Source organism: Hippopotamus amphibius, chromosome 12, assembly GCF_030028045.1.
Source record: "Hippopotamus amphibius kiboko isolate mHipAmp2 chromosome 12, mHipAmp2.hap2, whole genome shotgun sequence".
In the NCBI taxonomy this organism is placed as follows: domain Eukaryota; kingdom Metazoa; phylum Chordata; class Mammalia; order Artiodactyla; family Hippopotamidae; genus Hippopotamus; species Hippopotamus amphibius.
The window spans coordinates 37156626-37170383 of NC_080197.1; positions in this window are offsets into that span (position 1 = coordinate 37156626).

The following is a 13758-nucleotide window of genomic DNA, read 5'->3' on the forward strand; positions in this document are numbered from 1 at the left end:
CTCCATTTATTTAGATCTTATTGGTTTCTTTAATCAGTATTATGAAGTTGTCAGCATAGAAGTCCCATATATGTTTTGTTAGAGTTATACCTAAGCATTTCTTCCTTTTTGGACAATTGCAAGTGGTACTACATTTTAATTTTGGCATCTAGTTTGTCCTTGCCGTACGTAAAAGTACAATTAATTTTTGTGTGTTTCTCTTCATCTTGCAAACTTGCTGAATTCATTTGTTAGTTCTAGGAAAATATTTGTAGGTTTTTTGGGATTTTCTATGTAGATAATCATGTTGTCTGCAAATAGAGAGAGTTTCATTTCTTTCTTTCTGATCTGTATGCCTTTTATTTACTTTTCTTGACTTATTGCACATGCTAGAAATTTCAGCACTGGGTTGAATAAGAGCAGTGAAAGTGAACATCCTTACCTTCTTCTCAGTCTTGGGGGAAAGCTTTCAGTCTTTTACCATTAAATACAATGATAGATGTAGCTTTCTGTAAATGGTCTCTATCAGGTTGAGGATATGCTTGTCTATGCCTATTTTTCTGAGAGGTTTTTTTTTTTTTTTACCATGAATAGGTATTGAATTTTGTCAAGCACATTTTTGTGTAGATTTATATGATCACATGATTTTTTTTCTTTGATCTGTTATTGTGGTGAATTACATTGATTTTCAAATCTTGAACCAGCCTTGCATTTCTGGAATAAATCCCATTTGGTCATGATACACAATTCTTTTTATATATCACTATATTCTATTTGCTAATATTTTGCTAAAAATTGTTTGCCTATATGCGTGAAAGATATTGGTTTGTAGTTTTCTTTCTGAAATGTTCTGGTTTCCGTATCAGGGTAATACCAACTTCGTAAAATGAATTAGAAAGTATTTCTTCTCTTCTGTTTTCTGGAAGAGCTTAAGTAGACTTGATATTAATTTTTCTTTAAGTATTTGGTGGTGTTCTCCAGTGAAACTATCTTGGACTGGAGGGTTTTTTTTTGGGGGGGTGGGTAGTTATTAAATTACAAATTCAATTTCCTTCATAGTTACAGGGCATTTCAAATAATTTATTTTATATTGAGTGAATTGGGGTAGTTTATGTTTTTCAAGAAATTTGGTCATTTTGTTAAATTTGTCAAATTTATCTATGTTGAGTTATTTGTAGCATTTCCTTATTCTTCTTTTGTTGCCTGTATGATTCTCTAGTGATACCACCTGTTTCATTCCTGATATTAGTAATTTGTGTCTTTTTTTTTTCCTTTATCATATTGCTAATCAGTTTCATGATCTTTCAAAGAACACAGTCTTTTTTCTTTGATTTTCTCTATTTTCTGTTTTCAATTTCATTGATTTCTTATCTTTATTTATTTATTTTTTGGTTTGCTTTGGGTTTATTTTCTCTTCTTCCTCTAAGTTCTTGAGGTAAAAGCTTATATTACTGATTTGAGATTAACTCTTCCCTAATGTGTACAATTAATGCTATAAATTTCCCTCTTAGGATTGCTTTAGCTGTGTACCATGAATGTTGATATGTTATATTTTCATTACTCAGTTAATTTTTTTTGACTTGAGGATTCCTCTTTGACTCATTATATAGGAGTGTGTGGTTTAGTTTTCAAGTGTTTGAAAATTTTCCTGTTATCTTTCTGTTATTGATTTCTACTTTTATTCCATGGTATCTGGAGAACACACTCTGTATGGTATCAATTCTTATACACTATCAATTCTTATAATTTTTGAAATTTGTTTTATGGCACAGAATATTGTTAAAATTAGTATACATCTCATGAGCTGCTGAAAATAATGTGTATTCTGTTGTTATTTGGTAGACGGTTCTGTAAATGTCAGAGATCCCATGGATTGATAGTGCTGTTCAGTCTCTCTTCTTTTCTTGCTCAGTCTAGCTGAAGGTTTGTCAATTTTGTTAATCTTTATACAGAACCAACTTTAGATTTTGTTTCTTTTCTCTACTTTCTGTATTCTCTACTTCATTTATCTTCACTGTAATCCTAATTATTTTCTTCCTTCTGACTGCTTTACACTTAGTTTGCTATCCTTTAGGTTATTGATTTGAGTCTTTCTCCTTTTTGTAATATAGGCAAACACTGACAATTTTCAATTTTTGCCAATATTTTAAGGGAAAAAAAAAGATTATGTGTGGATAGGTTTCAGCCCGTGACCTGAGATTTCATACCTGCCTTACAGCGTGGTTTCTCTAAAAATGCAGCTCAAGCATCCATTTAACTGCTGAAGCAAGAAATAAGTCATGTACATGCTTTTTAAAATTAATTCTAAATTCTAAATTTAGCGTGGCAAGAAGGGAAATTTCTGTTTCTCTTATATGCTCCTGAGGTTGACCTTCTAAATGTGGCCTCCCTCAAGAAATCTCTTGAACGTGGGTGTCATCCTACCCAGTCCTGGGTTTCTGTTCTCTTCCACATCTTCCATGTTTCTCTTGTCCTTTTCTTCCCAGTACCTACCGGTCACCTATTGTTTATTTGTTCACACAAATATTCATTCATTGATAAGTTCACTCACTCATTCACTGAACCAAACTTACGAAGTGCCTCTAGAAGCAGGTCCTGGTATGTGAGGACACATGAAATAACCTGAATTTTGACCTTGAGAAGCATTTTTTGTCCATGAGTGTCCCACACGCCCACTTGTCAGGAACCAGCCCCAGGAGCACAGGTGTCTGGCCCTTGACATGTAACTTACTCCTCAGCCACAGGCCCCATATGCTTAAGATTGCTGGACTACAGGGTGTAACAATAAAAGAGTCTTTTATTTTTTAAAACACTAACAAGAACACATCTATTGAAGTGAGTATAGAATCCTTCAGAACAGTCACCTGGAAAGGCTAAACTCCACCTCCATTGATGTTTACAATGGTTTAGGAATTTGTAGCACACTTATCAGTACCTTGGCCCTATCCCAGGGGTCACCTGCCAAAGGATCTAAACATGCAGGACGTTTTACCCCCTCTCTACCTGAAGGAATTATCTGGGGCATTTGGGGCAGCCTTGAAGCCTGGAGGTGCCAACACCACAGAAGCTGCCACTAGTCAAACAGAGGAGGGATTTGGTGGGTCAATACCCAGCTTCTTGCCCTTGGAAGGATGATTCTGAGGCATGGTCTACACAAGAAACTCCCCAGTTGGTTTGAGCCCTAAATTTGTAAATATTTTAAAACAATTGCTCACCATTTGCTTTGTAAAATATTTGCCTACTTATACATGTATATATTATGAACTAGAAGAATATCCTGGTGAGCCCCTGGGGACTGGGGCACAGAGGTGGCAGGGAGACTAACTTCTCTCTTTTTCTGGCACCTCGACTACTGGATTTCAGTCTCAATTCTGCAACTAGCTGTGTGACCTTGGGCAAGTTACTTAACCTGCCTGTAAAGTGAGGGTAATGACAGCACATACTTAGGGTTGATTGTGAGGATCATGGGAGCAAACACATGGTAGCTGCTTAGAACAGTGTTTGGGACGGGATAAGCATCTTCTAAAAGTGCTATCATTATTATCATGTTCCTATGCATTTTGTTTCTTTTTGTCATTTTGAAATTTGTGCCATATTTACGTATGAATTTTTCAAAATATATGTATCTTGAAAACTTCTGTAGACAAGCAACAGGGCAGTTTTCTGACAAAAATCAATCAGAAATTACTATTTGCATTTGATCTGTGGGTGCTTTAGGATACTTTATCTGTACCCTTAATTTTGTAAAGAATTTAAGAATGCAATGATATTTTTTAGATCATTAAATAACATAAAGAGAGGAAAAGCCTTTGGGAATATACCGACAGCTGACTTTTCCATTCCGCTCCGGTAAGAATCTTCCTCTATGCCAGTTTTATAATGTACTCCTCATAATCATTCATTTCTGATTTGGCTACTGGAGGGTTTTTGTTTGACTGTGATTTCTGTGTCCTAAGTAATTTAGGCAACGGTGATATCAGCTGTCTGCAAGCCTTTGCAAGGGAAAACCAATTATTTATCAGCTGAAAAAAAATTAATCATTCCCTAAAATTGTTTGCTGACATTGAAACTCACACTGGGTGCTTGTACTGAGTGGGGACCTGTAACCATATCATCTTCTGAAAAAAAAAGTCAAAGTTTAGGAGCAATGGGGAAGTATGCAGAATAGATACCCCACCCCTGGCCCCCCAACAAACACCAACAGATTACAGTAGCCTCGTGGAGCCATCTGGGGCCGGAGGCTGCTCCCATTCACTCCGTGGAAAGTAGCATCACACACCCCACCCCACACCCCAGGGCGACAGCTGTGTTTGAGCTGGCATTCACCAACTCGGAACAGCATTCAAGTAGAAAGAACTCATAGGGCCTTTTTTTTTTTTTTTTTTCCCTTTAACTGGGAATCCGGCAGCGTGCTATATTGAAATATCAAACATTGGTAATCGTTTTAGCGGTACTGTTAGTTTGGATAAAATGTCTTTCCTATGGTAGCTAATTGCTTGAATATCTGCAAACTGATATCCTCTTTGTAGACATTTATGCTGTCCTCTTTTTATAACTTTATTTCATTTTCTGTTCATTTCTGATGTTGACTCAAAGGGCCTTTATCACCTCGCGCTGATAATCTGTGCTTTATAGCTGCTGGTGTGATTGGGAGCGGTTGAAGCCGCGTGCAAAAATACACACATATAAATATTTGAACAGGAAAAAGAAAGTCTGATGTAGGCCAAGGAAGAAATGCATTTCGACAAGTAGTGCCGCTAGAGGGACCTTGATGCTAAACCAGGACACCAGGCAAGGTCACCCTGTCCTTGTACCACCTGTCCAGTGGGTACAAGTGCCATGGCCAATTCCAAAGAGCCGGGTCACTCCAGGCCAGACAACACAGGGAGCCCAGCCAAGGGCCACGCTGGCAGCCCTAGGACATCACTGTGGTGGCATCCCTTTGGTCAGGATCACTCAAATCATTCCCTCTGCGCAGAACAGATTCACTCTTGCTGGGCGTGAAAGACCTGGGAGGTGAGGTTTTAATGAGTTTCCCAGCCGGGCATCTGGTCACCAAACCTTATTGGGGTTCAAAGGCCATGTTGCTGTGTGGCTGCCTTGCCCATTTTTGCGTGGGGACCTTTCCCCCCTTTCTCACACTTCTGGTGAAGAGCTGAAAACAAGTGCAAAATGGCATTCGCCTTAGAGAGGAAAAGCACCAAGGAAGCAAACGTGGAGGCAAACAGAGCAGCTCGTTGGGCAGCATAGCTGCTGTTGGCCGCCGTCGTCCCTGACAGCCGGGCGACACGCCACCACCTGTGTTTGCACACCAGCTTTCCCCGATCTGCGAGAAAATGGCCCGGCCGGTCACATGGCAGCCAGATCGGCCCGGCACCATGGGAATACAAAAGCGGAGCTTTTAGCAGAGTTAATCATTAATGCGCCTCTCTTTGTCCAGCCCCGAGTGCTGACAGCGCTTTGATAGCCGTGTTTGCCATCGGGGGGGCTGGGGCGCAGCCAGGTACTAAAGAGCCCAGTTCTCCTCACTGGGCCCACGGGCCTGAGTCCGACCTGCGTGACACCCTCCACCCCAAGCCCCCAGCACACCCCTTGGGCTTGTTCCTGGATGCCCACCGTGAGGCCCTAGGGGGCCCCACTAGGCAGTCGGGGAGAGGTGTGGTGAAGAAAGCCCATCATCCTCCTGACCTCACGTGTTATCTTTCCCCCAACCAGAAAAACAAAACAAAAAGAGCTAAACTGAGTATGCTTTTTATTTGTTTTCATGTGGGCCGGGGATGGACTACTTTGTTATAAAAACCAGAGGCATGATATTGCCAAAATTTAGCCTACAGATTCACCCATGGGTATATTCTGATATTTCCATCTCAGCAACTAAAATACAGGTGTCCCTAACAGCTTTTTTTTTTTTTTTTTATAAATGGAAAATCCCATCTTAACAGACTTAAAAAAAAGCAGCTCATATGTCAAAAGGCTGGAGCTAGGGTAAATGAAAACCAGGTTAAGACACCCTGGCTACCTGTCTTTTCCTCTGACTCTGTGAAGCTGCTCCTTCCCAGGAACAAGATATCCAAACCCCCAAATCCCTGCTTTTGCCTCCAGCTTGCTGAAAATATCTTTTGGATTCATGCAGTCAAATCAGTGTCAGAGCCCTTGAAAACATGATATAAACCATGCCTGTCCCATTGTCCTTAAAGAACAATTGAAAACAAGCAAATCAAAAGTTGATCTCTGAAGCCTGGCTTATAAAGGAAAAGAGATTTTTCAGTTTGGGAACATTAAAAAGCAGAGTTATCTGCTGGAAATAGAGCACATGACAGTCTTGCTGATGGCAACTGATTGCATATGAAGACGTTGTCAGTAAAGGTATTAGCCTCAAAACATGGCCCGGCCGCGTGTGCCTATGTCTCCCCTGGGCAGAGTCAAAATACCTTTAAAGATTTTATCCAATTGGTCTTTACAACAGCTAGGGCATTCTGGAGAATGACAAATTTTATTGCCATCCTTTTTTTTTGCTTCTTTTTTTTAACAGGTGAGAAAGTGAAAGTTGACAGGCTTTTGCTTTGTCATTTTGGAACTGTAACTACAGATAAATGATTGGGATGATTAGAATCCTGGAAGGATTAGACGATACAACTCATGTCTTAGGAGATACTCACTGCTTTTGTTCTGTTTTGTTTTTTGTTTTTGTTTTCTGGCACATTGCACCCTGTGTCTCGCAGCTTGGCTTTACTCTGAAGGAAATTGTCTAAATGCCTCTCAAGTTTCTTGGTCACCTGCTATGTACTACAGAGCACTTAGCTCTGCAGGGAATACAAGTGGAGACAATATGGTTCCAGCCACCAAGAACCATCTCAGGAGAAAAGTCATGCAGCACAAATAAATCCAGCATCAGAGGAAAATGCAGGCAGCACTTAACTGCCACGGGATGGAATGCCCAAGTCTTGACATCCTGGTAGAGCTTCGTCCCAGAACTGAGAACCCTCGACAGGGAGGAAAAGTGGGTGATTTCAGAATGCCTGGATGTTAGAATGTGGAGAGCATCCAATTCAAATAGTGTTATCAGTTTTAACATAATAAGCAGGGGCTGTGATATAATTAGCCTTTACTTTTAAAAATGCTCTTTGTCCAGGGAGCATGTCCAAATTTTACAACCTACATTGTCCATTTCATCACAGGCTCATCAACCACCAATTTGTGGGTAAAGTTAGAGTTGATGCTGCTCTAAAATTCCATCTTTATTCCTCTACTATGTGCAGTTGGTCTACAACACAGTGGTTGTCTTTGCAAGGGGCAAAGCTGTTAGCTGAGCATGCGTTCAATTATATTTCAATGCATGCATGGAGCCTAAGAGAAAAATATTCTGTTATTTTGGAGGCAACATTATCTGACTTAAGATTTAACCAGAAATTAAATGGTCATTTGGGAACCTGATGGAGGTCAAATGAGGCACTGATGATGATGATGTATTGATATTAACTGATACTGACATTCTCCTGTCATTGTTGAAGTGAACGCAATCCAGAGAGAAGGATGGATCTGTGGTGTGCGTCACCTCATTTTCTGGGGGGAGGACAGAAGTCTTAGTTCACCCCAAATGAAACACTTAAATCAAGAATTTTAGTACAGAGGGTTTATTTGGAAGTAGGGTGAGGAAGAGAGAAGCAAGAAAGGAAAGGGAGGGTGTGTGGATGATCAGGTTACCGCTGTGAAGCCTGGTGCTTAACTTGGGAGGGCGCCTGGCTTATCTGCCCACCAACTCCTGCCCTCCATTGGCTCCTGGGGGTGAAGGTGCAAACTCTCCAGCACTCTGAGCACCCCATGCACTGAGGAACACACCCCTCTGTGCAGAGAACACCCCCGCCCAGAGGAAGCATCCGCTGTGTAGGGGAGCTGAATGCAAGCGACCTCTGAGGGGCCAAAGGGCAATGGACAGGGCCAGGACAGACTTCACTGAAGCAGAAGTGGAGGGAAGAGAAGGGAGGCTGGCACTTGGGGCCGACTGAGGTCAACACAGTTTATCAGCAGAGCCTTGGTCACGGACACCATTAAACAGAGGATAATCAGATGCTGCTTCTTAGAGGAGACATGATTCTATTTGGTGCCTTCTGTTTGCAATGCAAGGATACTCGACCATGGAGACTCAGGCTCCAAAAGACCCAAATGTCCAAGGAGTTTACTTTAAAACTGCAAGTAGGCCATGGTCAGCTCTGGGAAGGTCCCCTGCAAACGGTTTGCGTGTGCCTACTCGGGCTGTATCCTTCCCCATTGGAGCTCATGTGCCCAGCACTTGGAGAGCTCACTTAGGTTGGCTGTGGTCATTTTGGAACGAAGAGCCCAAAAGTGGAGGAAGTGCATTTATTTATTCGCGTTTGTAGCGCACCCAGAATCCTGATACCTCTCTTTGCACGGTCACTGTTCTATGTTCTGTTCAATGCAGCCGAGCCCCTGGCAGCAACTCAAGCCTTAGGTCAGTGAGACTGAGTGTGGTCCCTGGACCAGCAGTATGAGCATCCCCTAGAAACTTCGCAGAAATGCAAACTCCCAGACTCCACCCAAGACCTACTCACTCAGAAACTCTTGCCGGAGGCGGGGCTGGGCATCTGTGTCTTAACCAGCCCACTGAGAGACCCTGAGGTGGGTGGCAGGAGAAGAACCACTGGTGGGGCTGCTTTGGGGGTTCTGCTTTGACGACCTCTGGCCCACCTCTTGCCCCCACTATTCTCAGTTTTCCATATTTTTTCCTGCTTATTCCTCACTTTTCAATGATATTCAAAGTTACAGTATCAAGTTACTAACAACTTTCCAGAAGGAGAGATTGTCCTGATGGTACTATACACATCCCCCATTAAAAACTAAGCAAACCAAAACCAAAACCAAAACCCACGTGGAAACACAAAATCCTGGGAAACACAGGTGTTTGGGATGCTCTCCACGCCCCCTCCGCCGTCAGACTCTCACAGCCCGAAGGCTGTTGAAAGGCTGGTGGTCTGTTTGTCTCAGGAGAGTATTTTCTCCCCTATGTCGTCTCTGGGCCAATCTTGACTACAAGAGAAGAAGGGTCCAAAAAATCCTTCTCCAGGTAGAGCTACGTGGAATTCAAGCAAATTCAGAGATGTGTTCAGGGCAGTGGGGAGGGAGATGAGGTCAACCCTTCTTCTATCCCCAGACCGCACCCCTTGTGAGTGGGGTGGGGACCTGTATTTTCCTATCCACGCCCCAGACCTGTGTGCCTTTCAGAATATACGTGTCTCACGCCAGGTTTTAGAAAGACATCTTTTTTTTTTTTTTTTTTTTTTTATTTAGTTGGCTGTGTTCGGTCTTCGTTGCCGCACACGGGCTTTCTCTAGTTGCGTCGAGTCGAGCGGGGGCTACTCTTCATTGCGGTGTGCGGGCTTCTCATTGTGGTGGCCTCTTGCTGCAGAGCATGGGCTCTACGCGCGGGCCCCAATAGTTGCGGCACATGGGCGCAATAGTTTTGGCTCACAAGCTCTAGAGCGCAGGCTCAATAGTTGTGGCTCACGGGCCCAGTTGCTCTGCGGCAGGTGGTATCTTCCTGGGGCAGGGATCGAACCTGTGTCCCCTGCATTGTCAGGCGGATTCTTACCCACTGCACCACCTAGGAAGTCCCAGAAAGACATCTTTGAATACACAATGGCTCCAAAATACAAACCAATGCGTCTTCCTGTGCTCCCGGTCGTTATCTACCCTGATGGCAGGAAGGCTGGCCCCTCACAGCCACTGAAAAGAACAATGTCAGTCTCCAGGGGAACCTCTTCTGATGGGATTTAAAGGATACATTTGGCTACACAGACATTGCAGGTTAGGTTCTCCGGGAAGCAGACACCAAGATGGAAACTATCAGGATGTTTATTAGGGAGTGAGCTCTATACCTGGGCAGAAGGAGCTCCTCAAAGCCTTAGGCGTCCCCATGGGTTGGCCTTCCAGGGGTTCCCACTGGGGACAAGGATGCTGGCCTGCACCTCAGTGTTGATCAGACACTGGGTGGTAGATGCTCTTGGGAAGGGAAAGGGGCTGGAGATAACTTCTGCCCTGGAAGGAACCCCCTGTGACACATCCCTGCGTCCAGCATGGTGGAGTCTGCCTTGTCTTTGAGTTAAAGATGGACCCTAACAGCAGAGGGACCCTGCAGCATTCTGATCTCCACTCACAGTTTTGGACAAGCTATTGGAAAATCAGCTGATTTTCTGCTCTTATTGCAAAAAAAAAAAAAAAAAGCAGCTACAAAGTAAGATTTCATTTTCCCTAGTTTTAAAAATAAGCACAAAGAAAGTATACTTCTGTGCCTTTTATTGCTGTAATTACCTTCCCCACAGAAGGACTTATTTCTTAGAGGCACTAATTTTCTCCCTCAATAGTTAAGTGGAAGGACTTCCCTGGTGGTCCAGTGGTTAGGGCTCCACACTTCCACTGCAGGGGGCCCAGGTTGGATCCCTGGTCAGGAAACATGGATCCCACAAGACATGTGGCGTGGCCAAAAAAAAAAGTCAAGTGGAGGATAATTTCTTATTCTTTGTCTCAGTTTGTCCCCAGAGAAATGTTTCAAACATAAACATACATTCTGGATACTCCCATGCCACCTCCAGATTTGAAAGTGCATGGTGATGAGTTTATGGGGTATTTGTCAAACATCTAAGATCCTTAAAATAAACCTAAACCCATTAACCTGTTCATAAGAGCAGACTGGGATAGCCTGAGTGTCCATCAGTGATGCAGCCATAAACACAGTGCAACCACCCCGTGGAACACTATACAGCAAGAGAAAGAAGGGACTGTTGACACACTTAGCAACACGAATGACTCACAAATGTTACACTGAGTGAAAGAAATCTGGTCCAAAAGACTACATACTGTGTGATTCCAATTGTATAAAATTCTTTTTTTTGTTGTTATTTATTTATTTATTTGTTTATTTTTGACTGTGTTGGTTCTTCATTGTTGCACGTGGGCTTTCACTAGTTGCAGTGACCAGGGGCTACTCCTTGTTGCGGTGCGCGGGCATGTCATTGTGGTGGCTTCTCTTGTTGGGGAGCACGGGCTCCAGGCACGTGGGCTTCAGTAGTTGCAGCACGTAGGCTCAATAGTTGTGGCTCATGGGCTCTAGAGTACAGGATCAGTAGTTGTGGCACACAGGCTTAGTTGCTCTGCAACATGTGGAATCTTCCCAGACCAGGGATCAAACCTGTGTCCCCTGCATTGGCAGGTGGATTCTTAACCACTGCACCACCAGGGAAGTCCCTCCAATTGTATAAAGTTCTAAAGCAGAAAAAACTAACCTCTGGTTAAAATCTTAATAGTGGTAGCCTTGGGAAATGATGCACAACAAGATAGGCTGGGAAGGGGCAGGAAAGCACTCTCTGAGTTGCCTGAATTGGTCCATCTTGACAGGGTCTTGGCTTACACAGATGCCTACATTTATCCAAATTCAGTGCATGGTAAATGCAAGGTTAATGCCTCCCACCGTAGGTAAATTTTTACCTTAAAAAACTGTAAACAAATATTGAACTCTAGTCATAATAAGATGCATGCTAACATGTTTAAGGGTGAAATGCATAGGCGTGTACAACTTATTTTGAAATGCATCAAGAACAATGGTGGATGGGGAGAGGGTGTGTGAGAAGGTAAAGAGGAACGTCAGTAGCTGTAGGATCTGGGTGGTGGGCGTGTGGGTGTCCACGGAGAAGCTCATCCCACTCTTCTTTGCATTTGAAAATGTTCATTATATAATCCTGGGGAAAAATCATTAAAAATAAGTTTACCGCCTCTCCCATTCCTGAGCTTACCCACCCTGCTTGGTCATCACAATCCACGAGCCATGATGGCAAAACCCTTTTCTTCTGTGTGAGACTCTTGGGAGACTTTTACACGGGCGAGGGGAGAATTTCGTGAACACTTTGGAAGTACGTAATTAAAGGCACTGCTTGGTGTGGACCAGAACGAAGTTGTGCCTCTGTTTAGGAGGTGTTGGGTCACTCCCTCCAGCTGGGTCATCGTGACACCACCACAAACAAGGAGGTTCTTCCATCACCTCTGGATGGGTACAGAGTGTACCTCTCTGCCTCCAGTGATGAGAACACCTAGAGGAGTGAACTGATGGGCTATGTTTCGTGTCTTGAATTAAAATAATTCTCACTTGTTATGGACTGAATATTCGTGTTCCCCTAAAATTCACCTGTTGGAGCCCTAAACCCCAAGGTGATGATATTTAGAGGGAGGGTTTTGGGGGGATAATTAGGTTTAGATGAGGTCATGAGGGTGAGGTCCCTATGATGAGATTAGTGTCCCTGTAAGAAGAGATCAGAGACCTTGCTCTCTCTCTGTGTTCTCTCTCTGTGTCTTTCCCATGTGAGTCTCCTGAAAGCCAGGAAGAGAGCTTTCACAGACACCGAATCAGCCACTATCTTGATCTTGGACTTTCAAGCCTCTGGAACTGTGAGAAATACATGTCTGTTGTTTAAACCACCCAGCCTCTGGCATTTTATTATAGCAGCCCAAGCAGACTAAGACATCATTGTTCCAAACCAACTGCAAGATTCAGGTTCATTCTAAAGAGCAGGCTTCGCTAATTGGCCGTAAGATGTTTCATTGTTTCACCCATTGGTATGTCACACAACATCTTCATTCCTGGTTCTACAAGGTGATGGTGAGAACACATGCCCCAAGGTGCATCCACCAAGGACAGGGGGTGTCTAGGAGCAAAGGGGTAGGAGGGACAAGAGGACCCAGGTCTAGTGTGGTGGAGGGCATGCTGGTTGGAGGAACTTCCAAAGGCTATAGCATGTGACTGGGGAGGAAGCCAGAGATGCTCCTGCCTTAGACACAGGTTTACAGAGGTGAGAAGGAGTGGAGGGCACACGGTGGAGACCCTGTGTCCTTGTAAAGCTTGACAGGGAAGGGTGAAAGTAAAAACTGCTAATATTTACTGAGCTCCTGTTGGTGCCCAGAATGACCCTACAAACTTCACACCTAATTCTTAGAGTTCACAAAAATTCTACGAAATAGGCGATTATCACCTCCATCCAACAGACCAGGAAACGCAGACTCAGAGGTGAGCGGGGGCTCAATGTCACGCAGCCACCACGTGGGTGGAGGGGAGCTTGCCCAAGGCCAGATGTCCCGACCCCCCACATGAGCCAACCATACAGCCCTGACCCTCGGCTTCCCCTGTGATCAGTGGGGCTCATGACAGCTGCCCAAGAGAGGGCTGGGGGATTCAACAGAATAGGGTGAAGAGCGAGAGGTGTTTTGGAAAATGAAAATCTCTCCAAACAGTGGAAACTGTGATAGTTGTTCCCATCTTTTCTACAGAAGAGAGGTTGCTCTTTAATCAGCTTGTAGAACATCCCAGGCATGGTACCGTGGAAGCCTCTCTAAACCAAAGGGGACGAGGGGCTGCTGGTCACACAAGTGGTGTTGAAGTCTCAGATGCTCGCTGGCATGAGTCATGGTTTTGCAGGCAGGTGGCCTTGGCAGTGAAATGCTGAGAGGATCTATGAGAACACCTGCCTGCCAGGGAGGCCCCGGCCACTCATCTTCCACAGCTGCCCACAGAGCGGCCAGAAATGCCCAATGATACTTGACAACCTAGTCCATCTTTAGTGCAAGGATGCGGAGCTGCACTGGCTCATGGGTGGGCTCCTCGCCTCCTTGACCGCAGCAGCTGCCTTTCCCAGTGGCCCTGTCTTCACTTAGAATGTGGGTGGTGAGAAGTGACAAAAGACACCCCCCCCCTCAGCTGCTTGGGGCCACCTGCTCCAC